At 38.7% G+C, this 14,717-nt stretch overlaps 1 protein-coding gene across 1 annotated transcript in view; it reads left to right on the top strand.

Moving 5' to 3' along the window:
- Positions 1-378: 378 nt before the first annotated feature.
- The window catches only part of CDH12 (cadherin 12), a 718,639-nt gene continuing 704,300 nt past the window's right edge, over positions 379-14,717 (top strand). Inside the window, exon 1 of the mRNA XM_070411429.1 lies at positions 379-668. The gene's annotated coding sequence lies outside the window, so the exon portion shown is untranslated. The remainder of the gene's footprint in view (positions 669-14,717) is intronic.

Here is a 14,717-nt window from a genome sequence, read left to right as displayed (position 1 = left end):
AGGACTAGAAACCCAGCCTCTGGCTTCTCAACGGATAGTTCTTAGATTTTCAACAGTCCACACCTGCTCCCACTTCAGCAGCCCAGAACCTTCGCGCGCCCGCAGGCTCCTCCAGTGAGTGTTCTGTGAGCTACAGAGTCCTTCCATGCGATCCAAACACGAGACAATGGACGCTCGGGGGGAAATGCACAAACAAGATCCATCTCAAAGGCGGGATTCAATTACTTTTCACAACTCAGCGACGCGTCCGAGGCACGCGGCGTTTTGTTTTGCGGGCGGGGAGCTGCCTGGCAGGGACGCCGGGCCCCCATTGGCTGGCCGCTCGCCGCTGCGGTTGTGCGGGAGCCGCCGGGAGAGCACCATTGATCAGACGGGGAAACGTGGAGGGAGGACGCACAGGGGTCCGGGCGCTTCTGAGGAGGGAGGCTGCCTCTTCCAGGGAGGAAGTGGTGTGCACCGGCTGCCCCGCGAGGAGAACCTTTTGGGAATGAGAGGGAAGCAAATGCCAGGCAGTGTGTTGCTCCCGTGATTTAAAAGGAAGAGAAAGAGAGGCAGAGACAGAGAGACGGGGGAGACGGAGGAGGGTCTCACCTTCGGTGCATCGCTGGGCTGCTGCCTCCCGCTGCTGCCCTTCCTGCTGCTGCCGGTGCCGCGGCGTCTGCCATCAGGTAAGGCTTACCCTGCGCTTGGGATCGCATCGTGTGGGATCGCTTCGGGGGACGCGCACCGACATCCATACATGATTAATAAAGTGTTGCCTGGCGCCGTCAGCAGCCCAGCGAGGCTGCACACCGATCTGGCATCTGAATTAGGAGCCGGTGCAGGGTTGAGCTTTGGGAAACTTCCCTAAGTTCTAAACAAGTCAGTCTCCAGCCTTCAGGGCCAGAGGTTACATTCAAAGGGGAGGGAAAGAAAGATTTTAGCTACGATGTGCTACCGATTTCTTGGCATGGCTGGATTTTCGAATGACAATAATTAGAAATGCTAGGTTATGTTATAAACGGCTTTATTGTTACCTATTTTTTTTTTTTTTTACGGCAAACTATGCAATGCGTTGTTTTTAAACAGCTTCTGTAAATACCTGCCTCTGCTGATTCTTGGTAAAATACAAAACCCCTTCTCCGTGTACATTTTACAACTTCACCGTTCATTAAAAAAGAGTTTCAAGGTTTTAATAGCTAGTCTTTCAGTGTACAACTACCTCACTTAGCTACTACAAAACTAATTTGGAGGAAGTGGAAGGGAAATAGATGACCGGAGTACTGTGGGTTATATAATATGCATTTCAAAATTATCCTAAGGGTATTCAGCCTTTGGTGGTACATTTGAAAAGTAAGACATTTGTGCACTATAGAACATGCAAGCAAGCCATTGTTCAAGGAGACCTTCAGCATTTTATAAATATTTTTCTCCTAAAACATCATTCTTTCTTTCTATTTGGAATCACAGTGACTTCAGAATCTCTGTAGTTCGTAGTGCTTGATGTCACTTGCAGACAGCTTTCTCTATACTCTCTGGAGAGGGGACTGACATACTTTTGGCAGATTTTTGTGACCACGTCATGCTTCTCAATTTCTCACCAGGTATTTTGAAGCTCATTCACAAACTGCTCAGCTGGAAAATTGCCTTACTTCTTACTGACTGAGGGGGAAAATAATTTAAATAGGGTAGGTTCTGAAAACATGTTTACAGTTTTAAATTACCCTCTACATGACCAAAAACATGATAATCCAACCATGCCAAGCAGGTATTAGTTTGCTTAATCTTTTCAGCACACCTGATCAGTTTTAAGATTTATAAAATGATTTCCAGACACACAGCTGGACATATTGAACCTCATCATCCAGTGACATTGTTTATTCATTAAATGATCCTAAGCAATTTGAGAATCATTTTAATTTATATATTTTATTATCATTTCTAGAATGGAGTTTAATTGAAGAGGTTTATATTACATTACTCCCCCCGCCCCATGATTTAAGCTGAAGGTCTCTTCAGAATTGAAAGGCAGGTGGATACTAGTCCTGAGCCATAAGTAGGTGCTTGACAAATTGTTTTGGAATGCTCAAGAGCTTAGCTACGCACAGAGTAGGAGCTTCACTTTACTAATTTCACCGGCACACAGGCTTGTTCAGTAACAAGATTGAGTGGCTGTCCTCCACTTGCTATAGAAACTACTGGAATAAAACAAAAGGTTTCATATTAACTGGAAAATCCAATTCCAAGAGGTATTTTCCCCTTACTAATAGTTTTTACCCTGAAGACTGACATCCAGGTTTAATCCTGCTAATGTTAAGCCCCTTCCCCATAAAAGCATATCCCTCATTTTCTTTTCTATTGTATTCAGCAAATCTCCCATTGCTGGATTCTTAACTTCTGCTGTGTACCATTTTCAGTCAGTAGGGGGAAGTTTTCAGGCCAGGAATCATTTTTTTCATACTGGACCTCATTTCTTCCACTGATCTGCTTAGTGAGGTGATCATTAGAGATAATTTCCACAAAAAGAATTATTATGGGAGGGGAGATGTTCTACATGTGGTATGATACATATTATGTTCTCATCACAGGAAAACCAGTGCTTAGTTTATGGTGAAAATAAAATCCCTGTTAGTGAGTCACGTGACACATACTCCCACCTCAACCTGACTGCATTCTTTAAGGATGGAACACAAAACTGCTGTCCTTACACTGAGCATCTTTTGCATCTGGTATTTTTGTGACATGTATAAAATGTAATAGTATGTGACATTGGTTGAAATCAATTTTCATTTAGTGGTTGATAAGAATTTCTGTCACTTCTACATTTTTAAAATACCCAGTGATGAACATCAAATCATTCTTGTTAATAAAATGGAACTTGGAATAGTCTGATTTAACTGTTTTTAAATAAAATGTGAAATATTACTGTGTTTGCACATCTATGTCATTCAGATGTCATACCATTAAATCTAATAATTGTAATAGGAAGATGCATAAAGTGATGGTTCTCTTCAGAAGTGAGCCATATTTTTATGTAAAAATATCAAATATAAGGACTTGTGTAATAAAATGAATCACTAGCCTTAGCTGGTTTGGCTCAGTGGATAGCACATTGGCCTGCAGACTGAAGGGTTCTGGGTTCGATTCCGGTCAAGGGCACATGTCCAGGTTGCGGGCTCGATGATCCCCAGTAGGGGGCATGCAGGAGGCAGCCAATCAATGATTCTTTCTCATCATTGATGTTTTTATCTTTCCCTCTCCCTTCGTCTCTGAAATCAATAAGTATATATTTGAAAAAATCATTTTATAGAAAAAAATGAGTTACTAGTAGACTGGGTAATAAACGTCTCCATACTTTCAAAGGAAAAGTGTGATTACAGAGTTTTATTTAAGGTAAGGTAGTATTCTTTTAGTCTTTTAACAAATTAAAGCTGTTTTTATAGTAATTATGTCCTGTGTTACTATGTCAGTTACCACATCAATAGATATTTTGCTTATAATGTGACACCAATTCATGATTCTATTTATATTAAACTATAGGTGGAAATTATTGTACCTTTCCTGTTTAACAAAGATTGAGTTTTATGAATAGGCTCAATTTATATCAAGAAAAATAAACTTAATCATTAGATAAGGGAAAATTAAGATTTTATTGGGAACTTTTACTAATACATGATAATTGAACAATTTAAAGCATTGTAATACTTGTCTTTAAGGTAATTGCTTCTTTTTCTGAATTACTATACTAAAAGGCTGATACATTATCACCAAACTTTAAAGAAAAATTGTATGTGCATGTGAATATGAATAGTGTCGCCTGTGTTGAATAGCAAACAGTGGTTATTCAAAGTTATTTTTAAGCATCACATGTTAAGATAACTAATAATATGGTATAAATTGTTTTTGGATAAGACTAATAGAAAGTCATGACTATTGAAAAATCAAGATGAACTTGACATAATGTTATTCTACTTTTTATGAGATACTGGATAAATATTATAAGAATCCATTTATTCAATTATCAGTTAAAAATGTAATCAGCATCTGCTAAGCAATGGAAAACAGGGTCTGTGTTTACTATTTTTATAAATATAGGTCCATTCAGTTTTGTATCACTTTATTCTATTATTAAAGGCCCGGTGCATGCATTTGTGCACTGGTGGGGTCCCCAGGAGGGTGGGAGGGGTCTGGGATTCGATTGGCCCTCCGGGCAGGAGGTTGGACATCCTTGCCGGCCCAAAATCCAGATCTGTCCTGCTGACATTCGCACTGGTTGTCGGGATCCACCTGGCAGCCGCTTGGATATTGTTTCTTCCTTGCAGAGCTTCTAGGGAGGGGAAGTGGCTATGGTTCCCGAGGCTGACTTCCTGGAGGCTGGTAGTGCTGTCAGGATTGTGCTGGAGGTGGCACTGGTCTGTCGGTGCCTGACCCCTTCTTTGGAGATTGGACCTGAAGGACTACTGAGGGAGCGAGTGGCTGCCTCCAGGCTGGTGGGCTGCTGGCATGGGTCAGTCAGCTGAGTGGTGCTCCTGCTATGGGAGCACACTGACCACCAGGAGGCATCTCCTGCTTTAAGCGTCTGCCCCTGGTGGTCAGTGTGTGTCAAACCGACTGGTCATTCCAGTCGTTCTGGTCATTCTTTTGCTTAGGCTTTTATATAGATAGATAGATAGATAGATCATGGTACTAATGGATAATTTAAATTTTCAATATGCTTTAGTTATTTTTTCACTAAAGGGTTACAGGTTTCTTTCATACCCTTTGCTCTGTGAATATCTAAGTCATTATGCTATAAATGGATTTAAATTACTTTGATATGAGGGGTGTGACATTTGAACAATTTAGAATTCTTTGTAAAATATGTGCATCGTATACATATATGTGTGAAGATTCTAATGAGAGAAGGTGAGTCCCCAATTTGTGCACAGATGCTCATTAGAGAAATTCAGGACTTACTTATAAACTCCTAAATCAAATGACTGAGTGATGTAAACTTAGCACCAGGTACCAAAGAAGTAGTTAAACATCAGGGCATAGTAGTATGCTACTTATAAGTATGATTGATCATAACACCTTACGGGTGCCATATAATGAACGGTTTCCAGAACTTCTGTTTGCTGGAACATTGTTAGAACACACACACACACACACACACACACACACACACGTTTTTCTCCATGGAAAGATGAGTCCTGACTTGTTGTCTGCACTAAAATGTGGAAAGATAAAAACTTGAGGGGCAGACAATGTTTTGAATTTTGAGAATTATTCTTGTTTCTTGCTTTTTTTTCTTTTGATTTAGTATGATTTTATCCCACGGAGAACATGTACTAATGGTCAAGTCTTTCTCATTTTAGATTTCCATGACTATATCAAGCTAGATTTGTAAAGACCTGGCCCACTGGGTTAGATGAAAGCATTTGGTGGTCAGGAATTGTTATGAGAGAATTCATTCACTTTAGAATGCAATTGGTCCTTCAGTCATTTATATAAATAAATAAATAAATAAATAAATAAATAAATAAAATGACAAGTTGTTTTCAATAGAAAGAAATGGAAGTTTCTGATAGTTTAAAGAATCATCAGTGAAATTTAGATTATGATGAAACTTTTACCACCATATTTCAAAAGGTTTAGAAATCAAGCAAAGAGGAGAATAGGATGGAACTAGAGAGAGGGTACAGAGTTAAGGGAAGTTTGGGGGATTGGTTTGTTTCTTTCTTTTTATTGATTTCAGAGAAAAAGAGAGAGGGAGAGAGAGAGAAAAAAACATCAATGATGAAAGAGAATCATTGATAGGCTGCCTCCTGCACACCCCACACTGGGAACTGAGCCCACACCTGGGTATGTGCCCTGACTGGGAATGGAACTGTAACCTCCTGGTCATAGGTCAAAACTCAACCATTGAGCAACACTGGCTGGGCGGCTTATTTTTCTTTTTTAATATAAGCTTGAACATAGGAATAGATGAGTTGGAAGTCATTAGAAAGAGAAAGGGAAATAAATGATAACCAAGGTCTTAGATTGTTAGAGAAGGTCATTAAAAGGATGCATTTGCTGGTTGACCCTTGTGCTGCACTTGAGCAATCATGGCTCCCTGGAATGTCTGTTCCTCTCACCCAGGGGTCCTCAAACTACAGCCTGCGGGCCACATGCGGCCCGCCGAAAACATTTATCCAGCCCGCCGGGTGTTTTTGCTGCCGCTGCCTGTTGCTTAGCAGCCGACTAGTTTTTTTTAAACTATAGTCTGGCCCTCCAACGGTCTGAGGGACAGTGAACTGGCCCCCTGTTTAAAAAGTTTGAGGACCCCTGCCTCACCATTCCAACACTGGTTGCTGTTTCAAGTACACAGTCTTGAGAGAGAGTAATTTGTTTTTGAGACCATCTGGATTGAATATGTGACTGAACCCTGTTAAGGCATCTGTAAAAACTTTTAAGGTTCTGGTAGGTGGATGTCAATATCTACTCACCAGGCAGCTGCCCAAGACAGCCTAGAGTGGCCTGCCTCTTTCTTCAGTCTTTCCTTGCCTTCTGTGTACAAACAATTTTCAGATTTTACCTGGGAAGCTCCCAAGTTTGCAAACTAATAGAGAGGAGATGAAATTTATCTAGAGCAGAGGTGGAAGATACAATTAGATGGCATTAATTTTAATAATGCAACTGAAATAGTATTTACAAATGAAACATCAAATAATTTTAGCTGCCATTTCAACATTTATTAAAATATCTTGAATGTCAAAAAGAGTTGTTAGGAAATGACCAGAATGTGATGCTAATTAATTTATACCAAGGAATACTTATTAGATCCTAACATAGAAGGAAGTCCAGTATGTATTAGAATTCTATCTGTTGCAACCAGAATTAGAGTTGTGGCAAGTAGAGCAAATTTCTGTATATACTAAGCATAATATACCTTTTAACAACAGTATTAAAAGGATATTTACTCCATAATACATTTATAATACATACTCAATATTTTCATGTTTATTGAAAAAGGAAGTTTATGTGCCTATGGTTATATAGCAGCATTGATGAGGGAAACAAGGGTATAAATGAAAATATATGGCATGTGATCTGCCTCAGTCCTAAAATTTAAACACACCTCTAGATAGTGAAAATGGTTGTTACATTTGACAAAAAGTAGAGTTACACATGTTCAAAAACACAATTATGCCACAAAGGTACAGGCCCATCTCATAGAGTTTTGGCTGGATTGTAAAATATGCCATCTTTTTTGAAAGGAAGCTTGGCAGTATCCATCAAAGTACAAAATCCAGCAGTTTGAATACTTAGATTATTTTCTGCAGAAATACACTTGCCAGTGTTTTCTGACGTTATTCTTCTCTCAATGACCACAGCTTCTCATTCTCCTTTGCTGAGTTCTCCCATGTCAGAGCTATAAATAGAAACAGGGTATTCCCAGGATGCAGTCCTACTCACCTCTCAATATAGAAACTTCTGAAGAGGTAGCCTGAGCCACTTGCTGTGGCTTAAATGCCATGTGAATGTGTCTTTCCAAATCTTTGTCTCCATTCCCTGTACTGAGTATCAGACTTCAGTATCAGAATGACTACTGAGTATTTCCACTTGTACCTCAGTATTTTTTTGCTCAAGTTGCCAGAACAAAATACTATCTATTGAGTGTCTTAAACAACAGACATTAATTTTCTCACAGTTCTGAAGGTCAGAAGTCCAAGATTAAGATGTTGGCTGAGTTGATTTGGTTTCTCATGAGAACATTCTTCCTGGCTTATAGACAGCAACTTCTCACTGTGTACTCTTATTCTTAGTGCTTATGGAGAGAGAGAGAGAGAGAGAGAGAGAGAGAGAGAGAGAGAAATTGCTTTGGCGCTTTTTTTTTTATAAGGGCACTAATCCCAACAGGAGGACCCCATCCTTATGACCTCATCTAGCCATAATTACTTTCCAAAGGCCCCATCTCCAAATGCCATCACATTGAGGGCTAGGGATTCAACATATGTGGCCTGTGAATTTTGGCACAATATAGTCCATAGTAAGATCTACTAATCATTCTGAACACAACTTGTTCAAAAATAAACTCTTGGTCTCTGCCCCTCCTCACCACAAACAAAATGTACTCATTTTCCTAATCTTCCTTCAGTCAATTATATAATTATTCATTTAACACCTTAAGATTTTAGGGTCAGCTCTGAGGCTTTGCTTGCCTCCCATCTCCCCACAGTCAGTGTCAATATTGAGTCTACTGCTTCATAACTCTATTGTCTAAATATATCTTTAATCAAATCACTTCTCACCTCCACCGTAGTTATCTTTGTTCCAACCACTATTGTCAGTCTCCAAACTAGTCTTTCTTTTTCTACTTTTATCCACCCCTACTCCCAATTCAGTGCCACAATAGCCAGATATAAACCCTCCAATATCAGCAAAGTACTTTCCATGGTTTAAAGCCAATATCTGGCCTAGCCCCTCCATTTCCTTTCTCATTTTGCCAAGTTTACTCCTGCCACAGGGACGTTGCACTCACTCGGCTTTCCCCTTTGTGTAGATCTTGGTTTAAATGGTATTAGTTCAAAGCTACATTTTCTAACCACTGTAAGGAATACTTCCTTCCCTTGAATAATTATCTTTATCTTTACACATATTTATTTTTTTCTAAATAGGACCTACTTCCTACTGTCTTCCAACATAAAATGCAAACCTTGTGAGGAAAGCCCTACTATAATGCCTGGCACATAGGAATCCTCAATAAGTGTTTGGTGAATGAATAAATGAATGAATGAAAGGATGAATATGAGCACATATTCACCTAAACATACAATTCATATAAAAGGGGTTTGAACAATTTACATGATGATATGTTAAGGGCAGTTATCTTTAGAGAGAAGAGTGGGGCATATTTGTGAATTATATGCCTTTTTAATGTAATAGCTTCATGCATATAATTTGGCCTATAAATGTAATAATCATTAATTAGCCATGCTTTTGTATTAGTATTTGATATTGAGACAATGTTCTCCTGTTAAAATGATTAAGGGAATAAGAAGAGTAAAATGTGTTAGCCTACAAAAACATATTTTGTTTTTAAAGTTAGGGCAGAATAATTTGCATGAGTACGTGCGGTCTTTTCAACTCCAGATTCAATACTGTCTCACTATGTATAATGTCCCCGTTCCCCATGGTGTCTACAATTAAAATAAACCTCTCAGGATACACTGAAAAGGGATAGAAAGCCTTTAAAGATTTGTCTTAATTGGCTCTGAGATTCAGTTTTGTTATCTGAAGGTAACAGAGGAGAATCCATATTAACACCTGGACTCCTGTCTGTGCAAAGTCCAGAGCTCCTGAAGTAACAATTAAATGGCTTAATCTTAAAACCCTCCAAGGTTTAATTCAGTAGCTCTCTACAGAAGGGCACTGCTAATTCTTCCTGAATTGCTGCTGCTGCTGACTGCACTGCCTTAATTTGAACAGTATTCAAAATTCCATTCTCTCTAATGGAGTTAATTGCATTATGAAAGTCAGCTTAGAGTGCGAACTTATTTCCTCTTGTGCGGTATTTCTCTACAGAGTCCTTTCTTTTCCTTTCAATTTGACACATGCACACGTTTGTGCAGAACAATGTCACAAATGTAGCGTGCTCTGTTTAAACCAAGTTTCAAAGAATATTCTTGAAAATATTTATACACACACCAAAGCAATTTAGCCATCCAAAGTGCCTACGATTTTGTACATGCTCAGGCCATCTGATCTAATAGACTCTAAGTCCTTGGAACATTAACAAATCTGTGAGCTTTTAAATCGCTGTGACCTATTCATTTAGAGGGTTACTTCAATAAAGAGAAGGCTCACTTAGGTTAATGATGGATCATGGAGCTGTTTGATTTGCAGTGAACTAAGTTGCCCATTATCCCTTAACATTCATGTGAGTCATGTTATCACATCCAAAGAATGAGTCAGGCCCCTTCCCTTGTGCCTGTAGATTTCCAAGTAATTACAAGAAATCTTAGGGTGCATGTCCATGAAGCTTTGGGCCTAATAATGCACAGAAATCATTATTTTTTCCAAGAATGTGAAATTTCAATAAGAACCAGTTTTTCCATGAGAACATCGGCTGCTTGTTCAGAGTTTATCTGGGGAACTTTTTGAACAGAGAGGCAGACATTATCTCTCTCTCTTTCTCTCTCTCTCTCTCTCTCTATTTTATTTATTTATTTTTTCATTTTCTGGAGGAAGGAGAGACAACTCATTGGCATGTTTTCATAACTAGGCACCCTCAAAATTACGCTTAAATTTACCATCTACTCTTATTCCTTCATATATATGTGAATGTATATATATATATATATATATATATATATCATATATATGTCATATATATATTCTAATAAATACACAAATATGCATACACAGAGAGATAAGACTGGTGGACAAATCAGTCCATAATTTTAAGCAATGTTACATCAACTATAAATGTCATAACAAGGAACCAAAAATCTGTCTTATAATTCCAACATGGTGATTGCTTCCTTTACATGTCTATTTTCTCATTAAATCTGCAGTCTCTTTAGAGGCATATTCTGTGCTAAGACATCTTGAAAATTAAGGTAAATACTCTAGAAATATACTTTAAGCGTTTTCAAAGTATTTGTGTGATGCTCTCATATTTCATGTTTATTCCCATGTGTGCATGAGTATGCACACACACAAATGTTAAAAGCAACTTCTTCAGTACAATCTCTACAGCTAGCTAAATGTTTCTGATAGAAGGCAATAAACTCTTTTGGCATTAATCCTTCCTAAAAATGAAATAAATCTACACTATAGAGAAAGCTATGAAATATGAATGACAGGAGGAAAACAACTTCATTTATTCTTGCTCTGTGATTTACAGTGTAGAGATGACAACCATGGGGGAGGTGAAGAATGGTAAAGTTTTCTGCGTTTGATGCTAATTTCATAGCACTACAGAAAAAAAGTATTTTGCCATATTCTGGATCTCTAGTGAATTTATTTAAAGATGGTCCATTAGTTCATGTCACCATGTAAAACTGGTAAATTATGAGTGTTTTTACAAATAGAGTTGAGAAAAAAAAATCCTAGTATTGTGAATTCACAGAGAACTACCCAGAAAAATTATTATATTTTGCTTTCCAGTCACAAAGCTATGATAAATAACTTTAATACAGAGCCAAGATATTTTCATTAATGGTTACTTAACCAATTTATGTAAGTGCACTTAACTCTTCTATTCTTTTCATGCCAAAGAAAGTTTTAAAAGCCATGAAAGTAAAGAGATAATCTTAGGCTGAAAAGGTAGAGCCAAAAACCTTTTTGCAAAAGCAAACAAACAGAGGATGTACCTGTCTTTCTCTGATAGAAATTAGGGGAAAGTAAAAACAGTTACAAAATGTGTGAAGGCATTTCCTTACTTTTCCTCTGGCTTATTAATAACCAGGGGCCCATTGCACGAAGAGATTCGTGCAATAGGCCTTCCTTCTCCTGGCTGCCAGCACCGGTTTTGGTCCGGCCACAGTGGAGAAGCCAAGCCTCCTCAGTCTTCAGTCTTCACTGGGCCAGAGCCTTCAGTCTTCGCTCTGCGCCTGTGTATACAAATTAACCGCCATCTTTGTTGGGTTAATTTGCATAATCATCCTGATTGGCTGGTGGGTGTCTCGGAGTGACACAGTTTGCATGTTTCTCATTTATTAGTGTAGATTTAAAATTCACCTAGAAAATTGCATTGACAGATTTTATAATGAAAGAAATCAGAGTTCATATATATATTTGATAGAATTGCAGATGTCCCCCATTTCCCTTCTCTCCTTTGCCCCTCTCCACCCAGACCCTGTCCCACCCCAGGATTTTACCACACTATTGTTTGTATACTTGGGTTACGTATGTGTTCTTTGATTAATCTCGTCCTGCCCCTCCCCATCTTTCCCCATTTGAGATGTATCATTCTGTTCTATGTATCCATGTCTCTGGAACAATTTTATTTGTCAGTTTATTTTGTTCTTTCTGTTCCACATATGAGTGAGATCATGTGATATTTGTCTTTCTCTGTCTTATTTTGCTTAGCATAATAATTTCCAGGTCAATCCATGCTGTTGCAAAGGGTAAGAGCGCCTTCTTTGTTTAAAAATGTACCACAGTTTTTTTATTCACTCATCTACTGATGGCCACTTGGGCTGTTTCTAGATCTTAGCCATTGTAAATAATGCTACTATGAACATAGGGGTGCATATATTCTTTCTGATTGGTGGTTTAAAATTTTTTTAGGATATATTCCCAGAAGTGGGATTGCTGGGTCAAAGGGCAATTCATTTTTTTTAAATTTTTTGAGGAAACTCCATATTGTTTTCCACTGTGGCTACACCAGTCTACATTCCACCAGAAGTGTACTAGAGTTCCATTTTCTCCACATCCTCACCAACACTTGTTTGTTAATTTATTGATGGTAGCCATTCTGGCAGGTGTGAGATGATACCTCATTGTAGTTTTAATTTGCATCTCTCTGGTGGTTAGTGATGTTGAATATTTTTCAACTTCGTTCTCAATACTAAGAAAACCAGGTAGCTTAACATTTCCCATTTTATTTTGGAACTAGAGGCCCGGTGCACAGATTCGTGCACCAGTGGGGTCCCTCGGCTTGGCCTGTGGGGATCAGTGGACTCCGCTCTACTGCAGCCTGGCCTTACCCGCCAGCTTGTTGGGCTCCAGCCCGCTGTCTGTGTTGATCCAGCACAGCATGAAGTAGTGAGTGAAACGGCAGGCAGCTGGGGAGGAGCGCAAGCCTGGCTGGGCGCTGTTCCTCTCCCGCTCATTCAGGCTCCACTGCTCCTGTAGCCGCTGTTGGGAGAGGCTCACGCTGCTGCAGCTGTGCCCGCCAGCCTTCAGCCTGGATCCTGGCACCCATCTGTCAGCTGAGCGGTGCTCCTGCTGTGGGAGCACACTGATCACGCGGGGGCAGTCCTGCGTTGAGTGTCTTCCCCCTGGTGGTCAGTGGGTGTCATAGCTACCAGCTGGTAATCCAGTCATCGGGTCAACCGGTTGCTTAGGCTTTTATATAAATAGATGAGATCATTGGTTCTGGGTTGACTTTGTAATTTATTATTCTAGAGATATCTGACTTTATTCTTGACTTATCATGGACTCGTTGCCTATAATGTCAATGCCTTATTGGTTAATACTTGACCTTAGCTTTGGTGTCAGCCTCCATAATAGTCCATGGCATTTCAGTACTTCCTTGTTAAAAACTCTTATGGGCCATGTCTTTCATGGACAACCTGATATTGGATTACATGCCCTTCCCATCTTGAACTCTACTACCTATCTTTATACCTATGTTCACAGAGTTATAGAACATACATTTCTCCCTTATGTTCAGGGGTTCTCAACCTGTGGGTCGCGACCCCTTTGGGGGTCGAACAACCCTTTCACAGGGGTCGCCTAAGACCATCGGAAAACACATATATAATTACATATTGTTTTTGTGATTAATCACTATGCTTTAATGATGTTCAATTTGTAACAATGAAAGTACATCCTGCATATCAGATATTTACATTACGATTCATAACAGTAGCAGAATTACAGTTATGAAGTAGCAACGAAAATAATTTTATGGTTGGGGTCACCGCAACATGAGGAACTGTATTAAAGGGTTGCGGCATTAGGAAGGTTGAGAACCACTGCTTATGTAGCATATAGCTCATGCATAGCTGTCTATGTACATGTAGTAATTATAGCCATCTGCCATCTAAACTATTTTTGTTATTACCTATATAATAGTATCTATTTCAGGTGACATATTGACATTTTATTTCTGTATGTATTTACGTATTTTTAAAGTTTCATACATTTTAATAGCAAACTTACTGAAACAACATAGAAGGCAGACAACATTAAAAATATGGACTTGCATGTAGGACAACTCAGTTAGAAAAGTATAGTGTATGATAAAAAAGCTACAAACACCATTTAGTTGCCAACAATGAGAGGTTTACTTGTTTTAAAAAAAATCCAAATGCTGTCATGTTTACATTTTAAAAGAAGCCATCTGGAGGTAATGTTTAATCCAAGTAAAAACTAATGGAGTTTGGGACTCCATTACAGTACCATGGATGCTATTTTGAAGATTTTTGTTTTGTTTTCAAAGTTAACCTGTTTGGTGTTTTCATCAGTTGTCATTTGATGTATTTTGTCATCTAGATGATGACTGCTATTTTTTTTAAATGTGTGTTTTCATATTTTACTGTAAATGTAAGTTACACTCATGGTGAAGAAAATCAGGTATTGTTGAATGTATGAAACTATAATCTTCATCTCCCTTTCTACTTACCCACTCTCCTACTTCCCAGAGGTTTTTCCTCACACCAGCAGTTTCCTGTATATTCTTCCAGAAATTTTCTGCCAACTGATTAATGCATGTATATATAGAAGACTAGTCTCTGTCTTCAATTTATTTAATACTTATTTGACCCAGTTAATTTTTCTCTCCTTAACACAATTTTTTAAAAACTTGATTTCCCAGATGCCCACGCACGTTTGGTTTTACTTTTTTCCCTCACTTGCAATCCCTTCTCAGTTTTATTTGATGATTTCTCCTCTCCCATTAATATTGAAGCAGCTTTCTTTTCTCCTGTCTACACCCACACATATAGTGATCTAATCCAAGTTCATAGTTTTAAACACCATCTGTTGACATTTTTCAAATATATATCTCCAGCTCAGATCTCCCCTAATCTCTACCCAAC

Source organism: Myotis yumanensis, unplaced genomic scaffold, assembly GCF_028538775.1.
Source record: "Myotis yumanensis isolate MYYU_CA2020_CCGP unplaced genomic scaffold, mMyoYum1.0.hap1 SCAF_4, whole genome shotgun sequence".
NCBI lineage: Eukaryota > Metazoa > Chordata > Mammalia > Chiroptera > Vespertilionidae > Myotis > Myotis yumanensis.
Note: the sequence above shows the minus strand (reverse complement) of the source record. Positions and strands in the feature narration are given on the sequence as shown.